This window comes from Coffea arabica, chromosome 5e, assembly GCF_036785885.1.
Source record: "Coffea arabica cultivar ET-39 chromosome 5e, Coffea Arabica ET-39 HiFi, whole genome shotgun sequence".
NCBI lineage: Eukaryota > Viridiplantae > Streptophyta > Magnoliopsida > Gentianales > Rubiaceae > Coffea > Coffea arabica.
Window position 1 is genome coordinate 41,616,886 of NC_092318.1, and position 17,459 is coordinate 41,634,344.

General features: G+C 33.6%; 1 long non-coding RNA gene across 2 annotated transcripts; it reads right to left on the bottom strand.

Annotated features, from left to right (window-relative positions):
- Positions 1-10,913: 10,913 nt before the first annotated feature.
- On the bottom strand, positions 10,914-16,878 carry LOC140006573 (uncharacterized). Of its 2 annotated transcripts, XR_011814270.1 has the most exons (3): positions 16,452-16,791; positions 13,774-13,854; positions 10,914-11,185 (listed from the first exon to the last, which is right to left on the bottom strand). It is a non-coding gene; the product is annotated as an uncharacterized lncRNA (long non-coding RNA). The 2 variants fall into 2 exon arrangements; XR_011814269.1 differs by lacking the exon at positions 13,774-13,854 and having other exon boundaries at positions 16,452-16,878.
- Between the last annotated feature and the right edge of the window lie 581 nt (positions 16,879-17,459).

The window sequence follows — 17,459 nt, forward strand, 5'->3', positions numbered from 1 at the left end:
ATTCACAGTTGAAGAAAGGGAAGGCAAAGATTTGATAGAATCAAACCTAAGGCACCTTTTAACCTAGTCAAGGCTAGTTACGAGATTTAGTCGAAAATTTTCTTAATCTAACCTATAAAACTTATCATATTTGGATGTTTCTACATGAATGTAAATCTAGACCTAAAAGATATCGAGAGGGTCAAAATATCTTTTCAAAATTTAATTGGTGCAAACCACGTTAATTGTGATGCCAAAATGATTCTTAGAAGAAGTCACGAATATGCAAAAGATGAAACTCGAAAAAAAGAAGAATTATAATATATAAATATACATGACCTAAAAGAGAGGAATGCAACATAACGGATACGGAAGACTAAGATTCGTGATTCAATTTTCCTTTCTATAGAGAAGATATGAGCTTGCTAAGGTTAAGAAGTCATACTCGTTCATTTCTCATATTTGAAGGATGGCTTTCCTAATCTAATCAAACAAATGGACTAGTGACTTCTAATTTCCTAAATGGAATGCAAATCTAAATGTCATGTTTCACATACATAGGGGTCAAGGAGATAATATAAAGGAAATATCATGCTAAATGAAGAAAAGGATCCTAAAAGAGAAAAATATGCATAAAATGCAATAAATGTCAAGCAAAGTATGAATTCTAGCGTGAAAATGGTTTAAAGAATTTAGCAAAGGAATAACCCATTTCTATAAGTTCTCACTAGCGTTGGACTAGTGAGAAAGCAGAGAAAAGGCCACAACTAGCGTTAGACTAGTGTGGTGACGTCATGCATTTATTATAACTAAATAAATCATATAAAATATAATTAAATCAAGTAAACACATAAAGCACATAGAGCACGTAGCACATAAGCATAATATCTAGATGCAAAGACCTTAAAGAAAACAAATAAACACATAAACACACAAGCATACAAGCACACAAGCAGAGAAACGTGCATAAAGATCTAACTATTACATTTGGGGCCCTAACTACAATCTAAGGGGGAGATTAAAAAGAATAATAATCTAACTATTACACTTATCTAACTAATTACATTTTGGCAAAATTAAAACCTATCTATTACATAGCCTAACTAAATACATGTCTTGGGCATCTATCTATTATAATTTGGCATTTAAATGCCTCTCAAATAATCATCAAAATTAAATAAAATAAATGAAACTTAAAATGAATAAAATGAGTAAATAAAAGAAAAAGCACTCAAAATATGCAATTACACACGCTAAAACATATAGGAGCACAAAAGAGGATTTAAAATAATAAAAAAAGGTACCTCCCTTGAAGTACTGATTAAATGAGGTTGGATTTGTCTTATTTATACTCTAAAATCAACAAAATGGTCAAGACACAAATTTAATTAATAAATAAATGATAAAGAAGTGGAAATAACCATGAAATGTACCAATTAAAGCATTTAAATGAAGTATAATTAACAATTACAGAAGATAAGCAACTTATATTTAAGAAATCAAAGTATTATAGACCTAATTGCAAAATTGAGAAAGTTTTTGAGGTAAAATTAAATTATTACAAAGATTAGAGGCCAAAATTAAAGAAAAGATAAAGTTTAGGGACCGAATTGTAATTAAATTAGGGACCTAATTGAAAGAAATCTAAAGTTTTTAGGCTACAGGGAAATTATTTAAAAGTATAAGGAGCAGATTGAAATTCCTTGTCAGATTTCTTAAAAAAAATAGGCGATTGGGCCATTCCTTATTTCTTTCTTGGGCCAAAGGCCATTAGGCCCATCTAAAGTCCAACAGAAAAGAAGCGGGGTGGCCTGTCATTTTTGACCAAATCAACCCAATCAAATTGAATAGGCTTTTATCCTCCAAACCCATGTCAGAATCCAATCAAATTAAATCAAAACCCATTTATCAAACCCAACAAAATAACATTAACCCAAAACCTAAACTATTTTACTAAAACCCAACAAGATAATAAATCAACTAAAAATTATTAAACCCTAATCATGCCCTAAAACCCCGAATTAATCTGCCCAAAAACCTACTAAAAATATGAAAAGGGGGATTAAAACTTAAAAGGGGTCAAACTGGTTTATTTTTCCAGATTTTGGGCCACAATAGAATTATGTAAAAATCGAGGGGGCCAAACTACAATTTTTTAGATTTTCATGCAAGCTTGTTCGAAGAAGCATATTTTTCTGCTAGGGTTGCAAACGAATCGAGTCGAGTCGAGTTTTGACCTAATCGAACTGAACCTTGCCTTAGTTTTATCGAATTCGAACTCGAGTTCGAGCTTGATAAACTGGCAATTTTGAAATTCGAGTTCAAGCTCGAAAAAATAAAAATATTTATTTTAACCCAACACATTCCACACACCATTTTCTTCAAGACTACTTCTCTCTAATAATTTTTTTCGTAATAAATAATAAAATATTAAGGATATATATGTAATTTTATTATTAAAATAAAAAATAATATATATATATATATATATACTCAAACTCGCGAGCCGCTCGGGAGTTAACGAGCTTAATATTTTGATCTCGAATTCAATCTCGAGTTCAAGTCGGCCAGCTCGAGCTCAAGTCGATCTTGACTCGCGAGCGGCTCGATTTGTTTGCACCCCTATTCTGCAGTTTTCTAGCCGTACTTTCTTCTGCAACTTTCTTCTTATTCAACCCAAGTATGTTCATGCAAAAAACTCAAGCAATACCCATCGATTCGGCAACTCAAATCCAACAGAAATCCCAACCCATTAACATAACCCCAAACTCTAATGCGAATCTTTGAATCCTCAAAAATCAATTTTTTCTTTCAAGACAATAAGAGACAAGAATCTCCATAAACTAATGCCAAGGTTTAATGAAATTTCATGGAAAATATTGAGTCAAGAAACATGAGAAGTTATCATTACCTATACACAGTTGAGGGTTGAATCCATGTGAGAAAAACGTGGAACTTTTGCCTGAAAGACTAGGAAAACAGCAGGAACTTCCTTTTGCAGCTTTTCAAAGAAAGTGAAGGTAGCAAATTCGAGCTCTGATTCAAAGACGTTGCTGTGGTTTTCTCCAAAAATTTTCAACACCAATCTTCCTCCTTGATCCTTATAGATTACCTAGAAACCAGTACTTGCTCCAGAGAAGCTCGACAAAGATTGAAAGAGGACCAAGAAAACCCCCCAACCCTCAACCCTGGCTCACAGTTTGTCTGGAAATTTCTTCTCTCTTTTTTTCTTTTGTTCACTTTCTTTTCTTCCTTTTTCTCTCTTTTCGCTGTCTCCCCCTACCTGTTTTTTTCTGATGGCTCTGTTTTGGTTCCATTTATATGAAAAACAAAGCTCCCAAAACCCTCATCTCAATGGTAGATATAGAGCTGGTTTTTGGTGGCAGAATTTGATTCTCTAGATCCATGTTTCCATTTGTTTTTCTTGATAAGAATCAATGGGTGAGGTGTCCCCTTGTACTAAGGGGCTTGAATGGAAAGAAAAGGCAAAAAAAATGAATGGAAATTGGACAAAATGGCCGTTGCAACCTTCCTCCTTGTACTGGTTTTCTGTTTCGTACGAAGGAGGAAGAAAAATGCATGCGTACTTGGGAAGCACTTTTTTTTTTATTTTATTTTATACAAAACAGTATTTTTTTCATTTTATATTTTTTTCTTCTTTTTCAGCTTTTTCCTACAAAACCAAGCAAACAAAAAATGATTTTGTTGAAATAACTTTTTCATTCAATTTTCTCCTTTCTTTTTTGAAAGATAACAGCAATAATGAAAATAAAATGAAATAACTAAAAAATAATAAATAAAATAAAATACTACTTATTTTTTAGAGCAAATTTTATTACTTATTTTTAAATAAAATTTGGTGCCTACAATTTATTACTTATTTTTAGAGCAAATTTTATCTAAAATATTCAATGCCATTTATTTAATTTAGATATTCAATTTGTTGTTATTAACACGTCTAAACATATTAAGATCTGAGTTCATTAAATTTAAATCCTGAATTGGGTTATCAAACAAGGCCTAATTCTTCAACCAAACGCAACAACTAGTCAACACCATGTGGCCCTATTAATGTTGATGATGGAAATTGTGATGATTCTGAAAATGGAATATAGGGGAGAGCGTGCGCCCGTCCCCTAAGATTTCAGAAATTTCTCTTTATCCCCGAAATTATTGTAAATGTCTCACATGTACTCTTGTAGAAATTAGATTTCCTCCCACTCATCCCAAAATTTTAAAAATTCTTTTATATCCTCTTAAAATACTAAAAATTTTCACTTATGTCCCTATAAATATTATACTTTGTCCCTCAAATTTTTTACACAAATATAAGAATACCTCTTAGGTATACATCTTCGTAAACCTTACCTCCTTCCCCCCACTCCCCGGGGCCCCCAAAATCCAAAGCTCTGGTTCCGCAAGTGACCCTAATGAACATGTGCCTGCTGAGTCCAATGATGGCTAGGTTAAAGCGTTTTTTTTAACATGTATATAGAATGGTCTCATGTACTTGTTTGTCTTTGTTCTGCACTTTTAGTATGTCTTGAAGTCTCGTTTGTTATAATTTGCTTGATTCAGATATGCGACTTGTTTGCCTTAATTTATTTTCTATTGTTTGTAATTCATATAGTCAATATTTCTTGAGCTTTGAATTCATACTATAGTCTCTTTTGGTACCATACCCATGATTCTAATCCACTTATATCTTGTTACATTATTCAATAATCTAAAGGTTGATAACTCTTATTGTATATCCAACAATGAATTCAATCTTACTGGTACAGTATTCAAAAGGGACTATAGAACTCCCCTATATCTTAAACCAATTCATAATAATGAAACTAGTTTAAGATTTTAGACGAGTAATGCAGATAAGAAGAAATTAGAGAATTTCCTAGGAAAAATTAAGTCATTTAATGTAAGGGTTGTTCCCATATAACCACTTACCTTTATGGAACTTAGGAGCTAACCTAAAATTAAACAAATATTTACACCAATAACAACAAATAGAGAACTTTGTGAAAAGAATAGACTCAGGAGGCATGAAACCGGCCTTTTCATGCCACCAATTTCTTACTCCAAAGACAGTGACACTAAAACCTTAGGATTAAAAGAGTAGGGGTCACCAAAAGATTGACATTGTCAAAATGCAAACTAAGAAAAATCTGCAATCATCTAATTAGATCAATTGAGCAACGTGGCTATTGAGTTTTGCTTAAATTAGATTAATTGTGATTAATGAGTTGTTTTGCTATTTTTGTAACCAGTATTGTAGCTTTATTATTTTGATCGATAATTGTTTTTCATGAATGATAACCTTTGCTGGAATTACATGAATAGTGGTTAATTTTGTTTTTTGAGGGGTTCCTTTTCTTGGGTTCCTTTTCTTCAGAGTGCTTGCTAATATCCAACATTTGAACAAAGAGCTCAGGAAAATTTGGCATAGTTGCAACTGAGTGAATAAATCCACTTGATGATCTTAACTTGGATTAATTTGAGCAGCTGAATTAGTCCTGCGGTGCTGCAGAAAAATATTCAAAACTAAAGTAGCACGACACACACTCGACATGAATTTCACAGTTCCAAATTTTCCAAATTTTAAGATCTTAACAAATTTTTGTTTGTTAAACATGATATTTTCCTAGTTTTCAGCAAAAGTCTGAGATGTGAAATCTCAGAGAAGTAATATTTAATTACCAATTTAGATAAACTATTAAGCTAAAACAATGAAGACCATCACAAGATTATTAAGTATTATTATTCAAGAACAAATAGACCTTAAGGCATGGATGGAGCTTTAGTATATAATCCTTATTTCTCAACTTTGAAGCTGGAAACCATTCTCTTCATCCCATTATTGATTGATTATTAGTGGTCTACCGCCCGGTAAAAAATTTTAGAACAAAAAAGTGTAAGGGTTGCCGAAAGATCGATATGGTCAAAATGCAAGCGATCAAAAGCCACAGGCCTAATTTTCTAAATTCCCTGCAACTCTTTTCAAAAAGCATAGAGAATTTTACATACTCACAGGCATTAAAGTGGTCCTAATAGTTTTTTTTCCCTAGGAAAAAAATTTTTCTACTTTTTTAACGTCTCAATTATGAATGCTATCATAAATTATTTTGCAGGGATTTCTTATCTCGTGAAATAATTTCTTGTTAATTAATTTCACGAATATTATATCTTAGTTCATTTCTTACATGTGATTTGGAGAATCAACATTATTTTACAGAATTGTAATTAAAGAAAACCCGAATCACTTAAAACCATTTTTCTAGAAGGAAAATAACACTTGCTCACTTTGTGACAAAATATGCCTTTTGCTTGAGGAGGCATGCATGACGTGACAAATTAAAACCAGTTTGAGTATCAATTTCAACAATTATCCACGTAAAAACATTAATTGTTGTATGGCAATTTTCACTCCTTCATGAATAGATCTCAACTCTGCCCAATTATATTAGTAGATCTTCCAATATTTCTAGCAAAAGCTAGTAGCATGATCCCAGAATAGTCCTAGAACACCTCTCAGTGTCTGATGAACCTCCAGCATTTCCACAGTGTTAAGTTTAACCTGCCCTGATAGAGATAGTTTCCACTCAAGTGGCAGTTCAATTCTGGACTTGCAAGTTGGTGAAAACTAGTAGACTCAGAAACTCCTAAACGTAAGCACCATTTCCATACCTTTAAGGCAGTTTTTTCTAGTTACCTTTTGTAATTTAATTAATTAACATGGATGCATGTATTTAACTTGCTTAGATTAGCGTATTCTATTACTATAGATATTTGAGGTATTGTTGAATTTTGATGATTTCTATTAATCTGATTGACTGACTGATGATCATCTAGTATGATTTACTGTGAACTTTATCGTTGATTCAATTTTTGTCTTTAAAATCAAGATCAAGGAAGTCCTGGATGTGGGGTTTAATTTTATTGTTGATTGGAATTTTGGCTTCAGAATCAAGATTAAGGGCAACCTACATGTGGAGTTCAATTATTAGGATTGTGATTAGTGAATCACCTAAAACTTGTAAATACACGTTTTCAAAGAAAAAATATAAAGTGCTATGTTGCAGAGGAATAGAAGTGCACGATGCACACAGCATTCAGCAGAATTAGGCTTCTTTGAAACAAAGTGTGTTAAAAGCCAAATTCTTTGCCAAAGCTAGCAAAGCAGTATCGATTGAGGTAGCTAAAAGCAGTATCGATTTTTATGTCTTTTGACTAAATTGCTCAACATTCTTTTTTCTTTTGACTCTTTGCGTCCTCCTTGGCAAAGAGTGGATGCATTACATTTTGTTGAAGAAAATAAATAGTTACATATCCTTATACTATATAATGTTAGGATCCAGGCGCGGAACAAACAACTATTGAGATATCAAGTGCATAACAATTTAATGAGAAACAAGCCACAAGTATGAAAAATAGACGACACACAATATTTAACGTGGTTCGGCTCCACCATTGAGCATACGTCCACGGAGAGAAACATGTTCTTTATTATGAGAGGAAAATCCTATACAAGAATACAACTTGAACCCAAGCCCAACCCTTGTATACCATCTCTCATCTCCCAAGAACCCTCTCTCACACCCCATGTATAAGGCTACATGATGCCCCTTGTGTCTCCTTGTGTGTCTCACTTGTGTAGTATGCCAACCCACCTATTTATAGGGAATATTACTGCCAAAAAACCAAATAACAATTTAGAAACCAATGTTATTTCCTAAACTCATATAGATATAGCATCTATTTCCTGCTAAATAGGGTTTTACTTGACTACTACTTCAAGTAACTAAAACCAATTAGGAATCTAGTTACTTCCACACAAAACAGGAAATCTACCTAAAAGAAATTAAGCCAATTTCCTAACATATAAGAATGAATTGTGGTCAAAGGGAGTTTGAATTTCAACCGCATGGATAGGGGTTTTTCGGAAATGTTGAATGTTGTATAGTTTTTTTAAAGTTTTTGGTACTACTGAGGGCAGGATGTATTTAGATATATTTACCAAAATACCCTTATTTTGGTACATTTAAAACTTTGATTTATGGAGACATCTGGATATTTTTGGAATATGGAATTATTTTGCAACTATTTTTGCATCAAATACTGAAATGGTGTTATAGACATATTTAATTGAAATATGACTTTTGTTGTGTAATTAACACAAAGACATATTAACATGTTGTGCAATTAACAAGTTGTTATAACTAACCGTCGGAAAATATTCCTTTGTCTGAAACAACTTATGTCTGCTCTTAAACGATTTTCAACTAACATCTGTAGGGGTTTTTTGGGAATGGTAAAATTGTAAAAGTATTGATAAAGCAAAGTGTACAAGTACGTGCTGCAATTAGAATGTACTATTATTAATTTTGTCATATTTGATGACTATTTCTTTCCAAAATTTACTATTATTTGCCCAATGAAAAATCCTCTCTAACCACAAGCACCAACACCTGTGCAGCACTCCCCCTCTAGTGAAACAAATTTTTTTTTAAAAAAGTAAGTCCATAGTTATTGAATGACCATATTACAAGGCCAACAACATATATTTAGTTGTTTTTCTTAAATCTATAAGTTTAGAACATTATATTAGCATCTTACATATATTTAGTGGTTTATAAAAAGAAATAATGCAAATATATCCTGGAAATAAAACTAATTTGAAGTCTATATTATAAGTCATATAGATTAAAAAATTATCAAAATCTAGATTGTTTCGACATTTCTCTTAAATTTTACATGATTTTGAAATTTCTATTAAAGCAACTTTACCAATTCATGATTTTCAATTAAGCTTAAGTTTCATTAAGACCAATGAAGGTAAGAAGAAATTAGAATAACTAGATGTTAATAATTGAATGTAAAGGTTATTGTCTTATATAATGTCCACCGTGAATATGAGATTGTCTAAGCATTGTGTGATTATTTAAGGTATCGATTGTAAGTCTTTTGAAAAAAATAAAACTGAAAAAGAAAAATGTCTAGATGCAAAGGAGGCATGCATTGTAGATAGAAAAACATGAGTAGAATATTGAATAGAAAATTATTAACGTATAGACCTTTGGAACTATTATAAATTAAAGTCCATACACAACCAGTGGTATAAAGAAAAGCAAGAAAAACAAAGAAAAACCGACACCAATTATTCCTCACATTTTGCAATTGTACTCTTTTAAGTTTTCACATCTGAAATGAAGCATTTAGTCCCTTATAAGACAAATTACATGTCCAAAATAGTAAGAGTGATGCAACTCACCTAATATTTATCCAATAATATCACGTACAATAATCTACCACCATGTCTAAAATAATTGAACGACCAAATTTCTATTCACTATTTATCCTATTTTCTCAAATTTTTCTAAACATTAATTTGTCATCTTCATTTTGAGACATCCCATCAGCACCCACTATATCCTCAGCACCATCCAGCTTGTATTCGTCTTCTACCACTCATCCCTCTTCCCGTAGTCAAGGGGAATATAGCTCTCTCAAGGCCTCTTCTTTGCCTTCTCAGCAATCAGACATTCACTGCAATCAAAATTTCTCGTTTCTCCAAATCCTCCAAATCAAGATTTTAGGCAGTATCCCTTGAAACAATGATGAAGTTATAGTTATTGAATATCACCAATGCTAAATAATCGATCAAGAAATTAATTTATTTCCATTTTATCTTTTGTATTTTTCACTTTCTTTTTTCTTTCTTTTCCATCCAAATTTCTATTCAGTAGTTATCCTATTTTCTCCAATTTTTCTAAACACTAATTTGTCATCTTGATTTTGAGACATCCCATCAGCACCCACTGTATCCTCAGCACCATCCAGCTTGTATCCATCTTCTACCACTCATCCCTCTTCCCGTAGTCAAGGGGAATATAGCTCTCTCAAGGCCTCTTCTTTGCCTTTTCAACAATCAGACATTCACTACAATCAAGATTTCTCGTTTCTCCAAATCCTCCAAATCAACTTTGACAAAAAAAATCCTCCAAATCAAGATTTTAGGCAGTATCCCTTGAAACAACGATGAAGTTATAGTTATTGAATATCACCAATGCTAAATAATTGGTCAAGAAATTAATTTATTTACATTTTATCTTTTGTATTTTTCACTTTCTTTTTTCTTTCTTTTCCATCCAAAATAAACTCCTCTCTTCTATTAAATTGTGTCTGAATACCATTTTCTTTCAGGATATCAAATCAATAATTTTTTTAGAAAAAGCCATTTCAAGTAAATTTTTCTTGTAAATTAATCAGCAATCCATTAGAATTTCCTTCTTCACTCTAGCTGTCAAATTGATGCTTCCAAATCCTTTAGATGAAACATCCAATATACCTGTATGTATTCATCCTTGCACCTAAATAGAGTTGAAAACAAGCCTCAACGAGACGGACAAAGGTATGTTCAGGATTGGTTTGAAAATTAAAACGAATGTTTGAACTTGGTTTGTGTTTGATAATTTTTTGAAAGAAATTGATCGAGTTTGGTTTGAAATTTCTTATGTATGTTCATGAAAAGTTTTGCTTGGCTTGTCTTAGTATCGAGTTTAAGCACATACAATCAAAGTTTGGCTCGGCTTGGCTTAAAATTTCATATTATATTATGTAGAAATTTTCACCCTAATTTGTTTGTTTTTTTCCCTTAATTTTTGCTGTCTGACATTCAAGAAATCTATTACGATAATTTACAAAATTAATTAAAATCAATTATGTCTATTCAAGAGACAAGAGTATTATATGCTTGCTATTTTATAACATAAACAATATATAGGAAGAAAAGAAATGGAGTTAAGGAAGGAAATTTTACATGTATTTTTATGAAATTTACTAGTGCTATATGCTCTTGAACATATTGAGCCAAACAACATGAAGATTGTGATTGATTTATTAATATTTTTGAGTTTGGAATTATGTTTGGGCTTGGATTGATACCTTTTTTATATATAAAATGTCATAATTTCATTAAAATATGCACTAATGACAAAAATTACATCATCAAACATACACAGATATCAAAAAATAGATCTGAAAAAAGGATACTCCAGATTTGAAGAACAATAAAAATTACATTATAAAGCCCCAAATTTAAAAAATAAGATAAAGTAATTGTAACTCCACGGGGGGGCATCTGTGCATGCTTCCAATTGCTAGATTTGCTGACAAACTACTTCAAGTCCAGATATTATGGTGAGATCTGCTGAATAGATCCAAGAAATTCTAGATTTAATAATCAAAATCTGAAAAAACTCAAATCTAATAAAAGAAAAATGAAAAAATTATCAAAGCTACTTGGATTGATACTTAAACAAACAAACTTGAACGAGTCTGATTCGAATTGAGTTCAAGTCGAGTACCAAACTGTTTGGTTCAATTTACGACCCTTCTCCTGAAATTCCTACTTCCATATATACTATCAGCCATATCGGGAAAGCTATTGGCATTAGTAGGTGGTTTAGTTGTAGAGTGTTCGGGGTTATTTCCTTTGTGTCAATGGTGTGCTCCTTTGGGGGTTTTGGCAGGTGGTGGATAGAGATAGTACTAGTTTCCTATTAGAGGAATGCTGGTAGTGGTAGAAGATTAGGAGCAATACAGTTATTAAAGAAGATAAAGAGAGAAGTGAAGGTGGAAGTGGTGCTATGGAGAGACATTTTTAGGGAAAATGTGGTTGAAAATGTATGCAGGGATCAAAACAGTGCATGCTTCAATTTGTGAGAGACTAAAATACTTCATTTTAAATATAAGAAATTAAAAAAGTATACCTACAAAATGTGACGGACGAGTAATTGTATTTTTCCAGAAATAAAAAACCCCAAGATCATAGAGCTCTATAATTAACTCACTTCTATTTTCCATCCAACTATTTTTAGTGACCAAGGTTAATGTTAGAAGTATGGCCGCCAAAAGCATTAGGGGATAGCCAAAACATTGATATCAAAATGCAAAAATGAGCTATATCAACAATAAGCTATACCATATTCAGAAGAATAACAATGCTAAGAGACAAATTCAGAGGTGGAAATAAGAGTTGGTAGAACTGCAAAAGAGCAATTAGAGTAATAAAAGTAACAAGAGAGCTGAATTAAAAAGGAATTTGGCAGAAGCATATAGGAGAGAGGAGGTGTACTAGAGTCAAACAGCTAGAAGCACCTGGTTAAAAGAGGGGGATAGGAATACGAAGTATTTTCATGCTATTGTGGAGGGGAGAAGGAGGAGGAATAGTATTTCAACTCTACGAAAGTAAGATGGGAACTAGTGTAATTCTGTGGAAGAGATTGAAGGAGAGATAAAGGAGTATTTTAAAAGTATGTTCACTTCTTCTGATCCTCAACATTTTGAGTCCATTTTGGATGGAATTCCTCAGGTGATTACAGGACAAATGAACTCAAACTTGTGAGGCCTATGTCTGAAGAGGAAATCAGGAAAGCTATGTTCTCCTTGTAGCCTAACAAAACACTTGGACCGGATGGTATGACTCCTGCCTTCTTTCAAAAATTTTGGCAAATCACCAAAGTTGATCTGATTAATGCCATTTCCAGCTTTTTTCATTCAGGAAATCTGTTAAGTGCAATGAATGATATTATGATAACTCTTATTTCTAAAATTGAGCATCCTGTGTTTGTATCCCACTTTAGACCAATCAACCTATGCAATGTAGTATATAGGATCATATCAACAATTTTGGTCAATAGATTAAAACCTTTGCTAAAGTACTGCATTAGTGTGAACCAATCTACCTTTATCCCAGGAAGGTAGATCATTGATAATATCATAGTTGCTCATGAGTCTAACCATTGTTTGAACAATAAGAGAAATGGATCTAATGCTTTTATGGCTTTAAAACTTGACATGTCCAAAGCATACGATGAAGTAGAATGACACTTTGTGACTAAAATAATGGAGAAGATGGGATTTTGTCAAAAATGGATCAGGTGGATTTTAAAATGCATGCCTTCAGTGACTTATTCTTTCAATATAAATGGAGAAAGGAGAGGTTTTGTGAGACCAACCAGAGGAATTAAGTAAGGAAATCCTCTATCTCCTTACCTGTTTCTCTTAGTTACTGAAGGGCTGTCTAACCTTTTGAAAAAAGCAATGCAGGAACACAGTTTGACTGGTCTTAAAGCAGCACATTCGTGTCCAGCTCTATCTCACTTGTTTTTTGCAGATGATACACTTATATTTTGTAGAGCTAATCAAGAAGAAGTTGGAAAAGCAATGCAAATACTAAGATTATATGGGGAAGCTTCTGGACAGATTATCAATACTGAGTAGTCCTCAGTCTTCTTCAGTAAAAATACAAGGAAGAGTAAAAAGCAGGAAATACTGAGGTTGCTAGGACGCATGAAGTATGTAAAACAAAGTAGATACTTAGGTCTCCCTTTGGTTATTGGAAGATCTAAGAGACAGGTGTTCAATTATATTAAAGAGAGAGTCATCAGTAGAATGGGAGGTTGGAAAGAGAAATTTCTGAATCAAGCAAGAAAAGAGGTTATGCTGAAATCAGTAATATTAGCCTTGCCCACATATGCTATGAGCTACTGTAAATTGCCAAAAGCTCTATGCAAGGATATTTGTAGGGAAATGGCAAGGTTCTGATGGGGGGGATAGTGAGGAAGAAAAGAAAATCCATTGGATTGAATGGAACAACTATCTGAAGTTAAAGGGAATAGGGGACTGGGGTTTAGGGATCTTCAGAGTTTTAACAAGGCAATGCTAGCTAAGCAACTTCAGAGAGTTTTAACAAACCCAAGTCTTCTGGTTAGTAGGGTGCTTAAGAGTAAATACCTTAAAGGGGAATCTGTATGGAAGATGATAGAAAAGGCCGGAGACTCTTGGATGTTGATGAGTATTTTAAGTGCCAAGGACCTGTTAGAGGAAGATGTAAGGAAAAGAGTTGGAGATAGGAGCACTATTGACATATGGAAGGATAAATGGTTGATGAACAGTGAAACTGGTAAGGTTAGATCCACTAAGCTAGAAGGATGCCAGATATCAAAAGTGCAGGAGTTGATTTGCAATGGAAAATAGAATAAAAACTTGATAAAAACCCTATTTAGTGAGAAAGATTGCACAAGAATAGAGAGTATTCCACTCAGTGAATGTGGGAGCAAGGATAGATTAGTTTGGCCACGTTCTAAGTCAGGTCAATACATAGTAAAAACTGGTTACTTTTTGGCTAAGGAGATGAAGGGAAGGAAAGAGAAAATGCAGTACTAAGGAGCTTAAATATCAAACATAAACTGAAACATTTTATTTGGAGATGTTTGCAAAGAATATTTCCAGTTAATGAGGTAATAAAGAGAAGAACAAGGAAAGGGAAGGATGGTTGCTCATATTGTGGAGAGAAGACAGAAACACTAGAGCATACGTTGTTTTTCTGTAGGCATGCTGAACTAATCTGGAAAGCTATACCAATCAGATGGGATGGACTAAACAGTTTCAAATATTACTTTTGGCTTTGGTGGAATAGTCTTATGGAAGCAAAGGAAAGGATTGAGGGGAGGGAACATATAGCTCTAACTATAAATATTCTTTAGCAGGTGTGGAAGTCTAAAAATGTTATTCAATTTAATAGGGAAGAGAGGTGTCTAGGGATGACCACAAACAAAGCAATACATGAATGGTTAGAATACGAAAATGGCAGCAGGGATGAGGATATCATGAAAGAAACAAGTGAAGTTGAAGACAAGAAGGATAATAGCTGGAAACCACCACCTAAAACTACATACTGATGAATATTGATGTAGGCTTGAACATACAGAAAATGAGGGTGGGAGGGGGGATTATTACTAGGAAGGATGATGGAAGTCTGATTAAAGCTTGGGCAACAAGTGAAAGTAAACTAGGCGAACCAGAGGTGGAAGAAGCACTGGCAATCAGACAGGCTCTAAACATAGCTAAGCAAAATGGCTGGAGAAAGATTATGATACAATTTGACTGCAAGAGGATAATTGACAAGATTAGAGAAAAGAACACAGAAGATTCGAACATCGGGGTCATTTTGTTTGACATCTTGAAGATTAGTCAAGATTTTGCTGAATGTTACTTCTCCTTTATTAAACGGGAAGGTAACTGTGTTGCTCACCAATTGGCAAAATTTACCATACACTTGATACATGAGATTGTGTGGAAGGATTCTTTTCCTGATTGGCTTAACAGTCTAGCCAGACGTAGGGGTGCAAACGAGCCGAGTCGAGTCGAGTTTTGAACTTATCGAGTCGAGTCAGGCTTGTTTATATGCGAGCTCGAGTTCGTCGAGCTCGAAATATGAAGCTCGAGCTCAACTCGACATAGATAAAGAGGTACTCGAGATCGACTCGATTATAGCTCGCGAGCTTAGCTCGATTTTGGCTCGCGAGCAGCTCATCACATTAGCTCAAATTTTGCTCGATTTTTTGGCTCGTGATGAGCTCGAAATCAGCTGACTTTCTCAAAATTTACGCAAGAAAATAGAATTTTTGTCCACATATTTTTGGTAAAATTTAAGCATAATAATAGCAATTTTCACATATTCTTGATTTTGAGAGCTACAAATTATCCACTAATACAATCATAAACATATAATACATAAAAATCTAAATGTTCAATACTTGAAATGTTTAGTTACCAACAAATTTCAAATATAAATAGTGTCTTCGGCACTTCGTTATCAAGCCCGGCTGTAATTATGCTCTTCAACCCGAATTACATTAAGAAGCAAAAGAAACCAGCAAATGAACTATCCAAAAAGAAAAAAGAAAGAAAGAAAAACAGCAGCCAAAAAAAGTCAAAAAATCAGCCTGCTAATTGAGAAATTGAACACAAAAAATCAGCAAGAATATAGCTTTAGACACAGCTAAAAATTAGCCATAAAAAGGGACCAAACAACAACAAAAAATTGCCCATATCCATATGCCATCTTTTTTACTGCATGTGAATACAGTAAAACGTTTTTGTCCATCTATGTGTATATATATTTTGGTCCGCGTGTGCTTCAATTATATATATATATATATAAATTTCCCCAGTCAATGTATCTGTTTTACACTCAAATAAATAAAATTAAAGAGTTCTAGTATTGGAAATGTTTTTTCTATATTGTGTTACATGCCTAATTGACAACACCGTAGATCTAAAGCTTTAGAGCTCTGGCAAGAAAAGCCCCTAAGTTGGACCACCGTAGAAGCAAAAACAAAAGAAGAGCAGCCATCCATCAATATTTGGGGACTCGTCTTAATTAATGTCCGAGGCAACTAACATCCTGTGAACATCACAGAGGTCCACAACTACCTCTTTTGCAATAGATCTAAAGCTTTGAATGATAAAGCTTTGAAAGGATGGATCCACCCAGCAGGGGAAGAAAGAAAGTAAGTTTTTATCCATAGATCTAAACCTTTGAATGATAATGCTTTGAAAGGAGGAAGCTGCCGAGCTGGGGAAGAAAGAAAACGGAAAAGGAAAAGAAAGAAAAGCTGAGTACATACCTGCAAAAGCTGGGTGGAGCTGGTGGAGGTGGAGCTGGCGGAAGTGGGAATTTGGAGTTTGGCAGTTGGGAATCGGCAGGAGTCAGCAGAGGAAGTGAGGATTTGGAAATTAGGTAAATTGATGGAGAAAGTGAGAGTTAGTCAAAAACTTGTAAATTTTAATTGATATAGGGGTATTTTTATAATTTCACATTTATTCGAGCCTATCGAGCCGCTCGTCGAGCTATTGAGCCTATGAAACAAAGACTCGTGCTCGGCTCATTTATATTAACTAGCGGCTTGAGCTCGGCTCGACCTTGGTCAACACGAGCTCAAGCCGAGCTGCTCACGAGCAGCTCGGGTCGTCAGCAGGCCTAGCCAGACGTGATATAGGAGCAAGTGCTCCAGATATGTAACTTTCTTTGCTTTGTGATCAATGAAGCTATTATCATTTGGAAAAAAAAAAAAACAATAAGCTATACCTTAGGTGGCCAAGAACTTCATAACGTCACAACTTTGGAACTGCTTTTATTGGTTTTTTCACATTAGAGTGTAAAATTTTCAAGAACCCAAGTATGAATGCTATCGTAGACAAACATGAAACATGAAAATGACAATTTTCAACCTATAAATTCTTCAAATTATCCTTCTTGACAGGGTAAAGTATGGGAACATAATATTCATTGGTTAGAACATTAGATTGACACTGTCAAAATGAAAAATGAGCAAAATAGACAAACCATTTTGTTTACATGCCATGCCACGCTTTTCAAAAAGGTTAATAGATTCTAAAATCTCTCAAGTTTGAATTTGCTTTAAAGCTCCCCTTACTGAAAGGCCAAATATCTTTTTGGCTAAAGTGTGAATGATAATATCATAGAGAGATTTGAATCCCAAATTGCTCATTCTCAACCCATAAATTCTTCAAATCTTCTAGGTTGGTAGATCACTGAGGTAATATTCAACAGTTGAACAAAGAGTTCGCAATTGTTGGCAAAACAAACCAAACTTAGAAGTATTTATTTACTT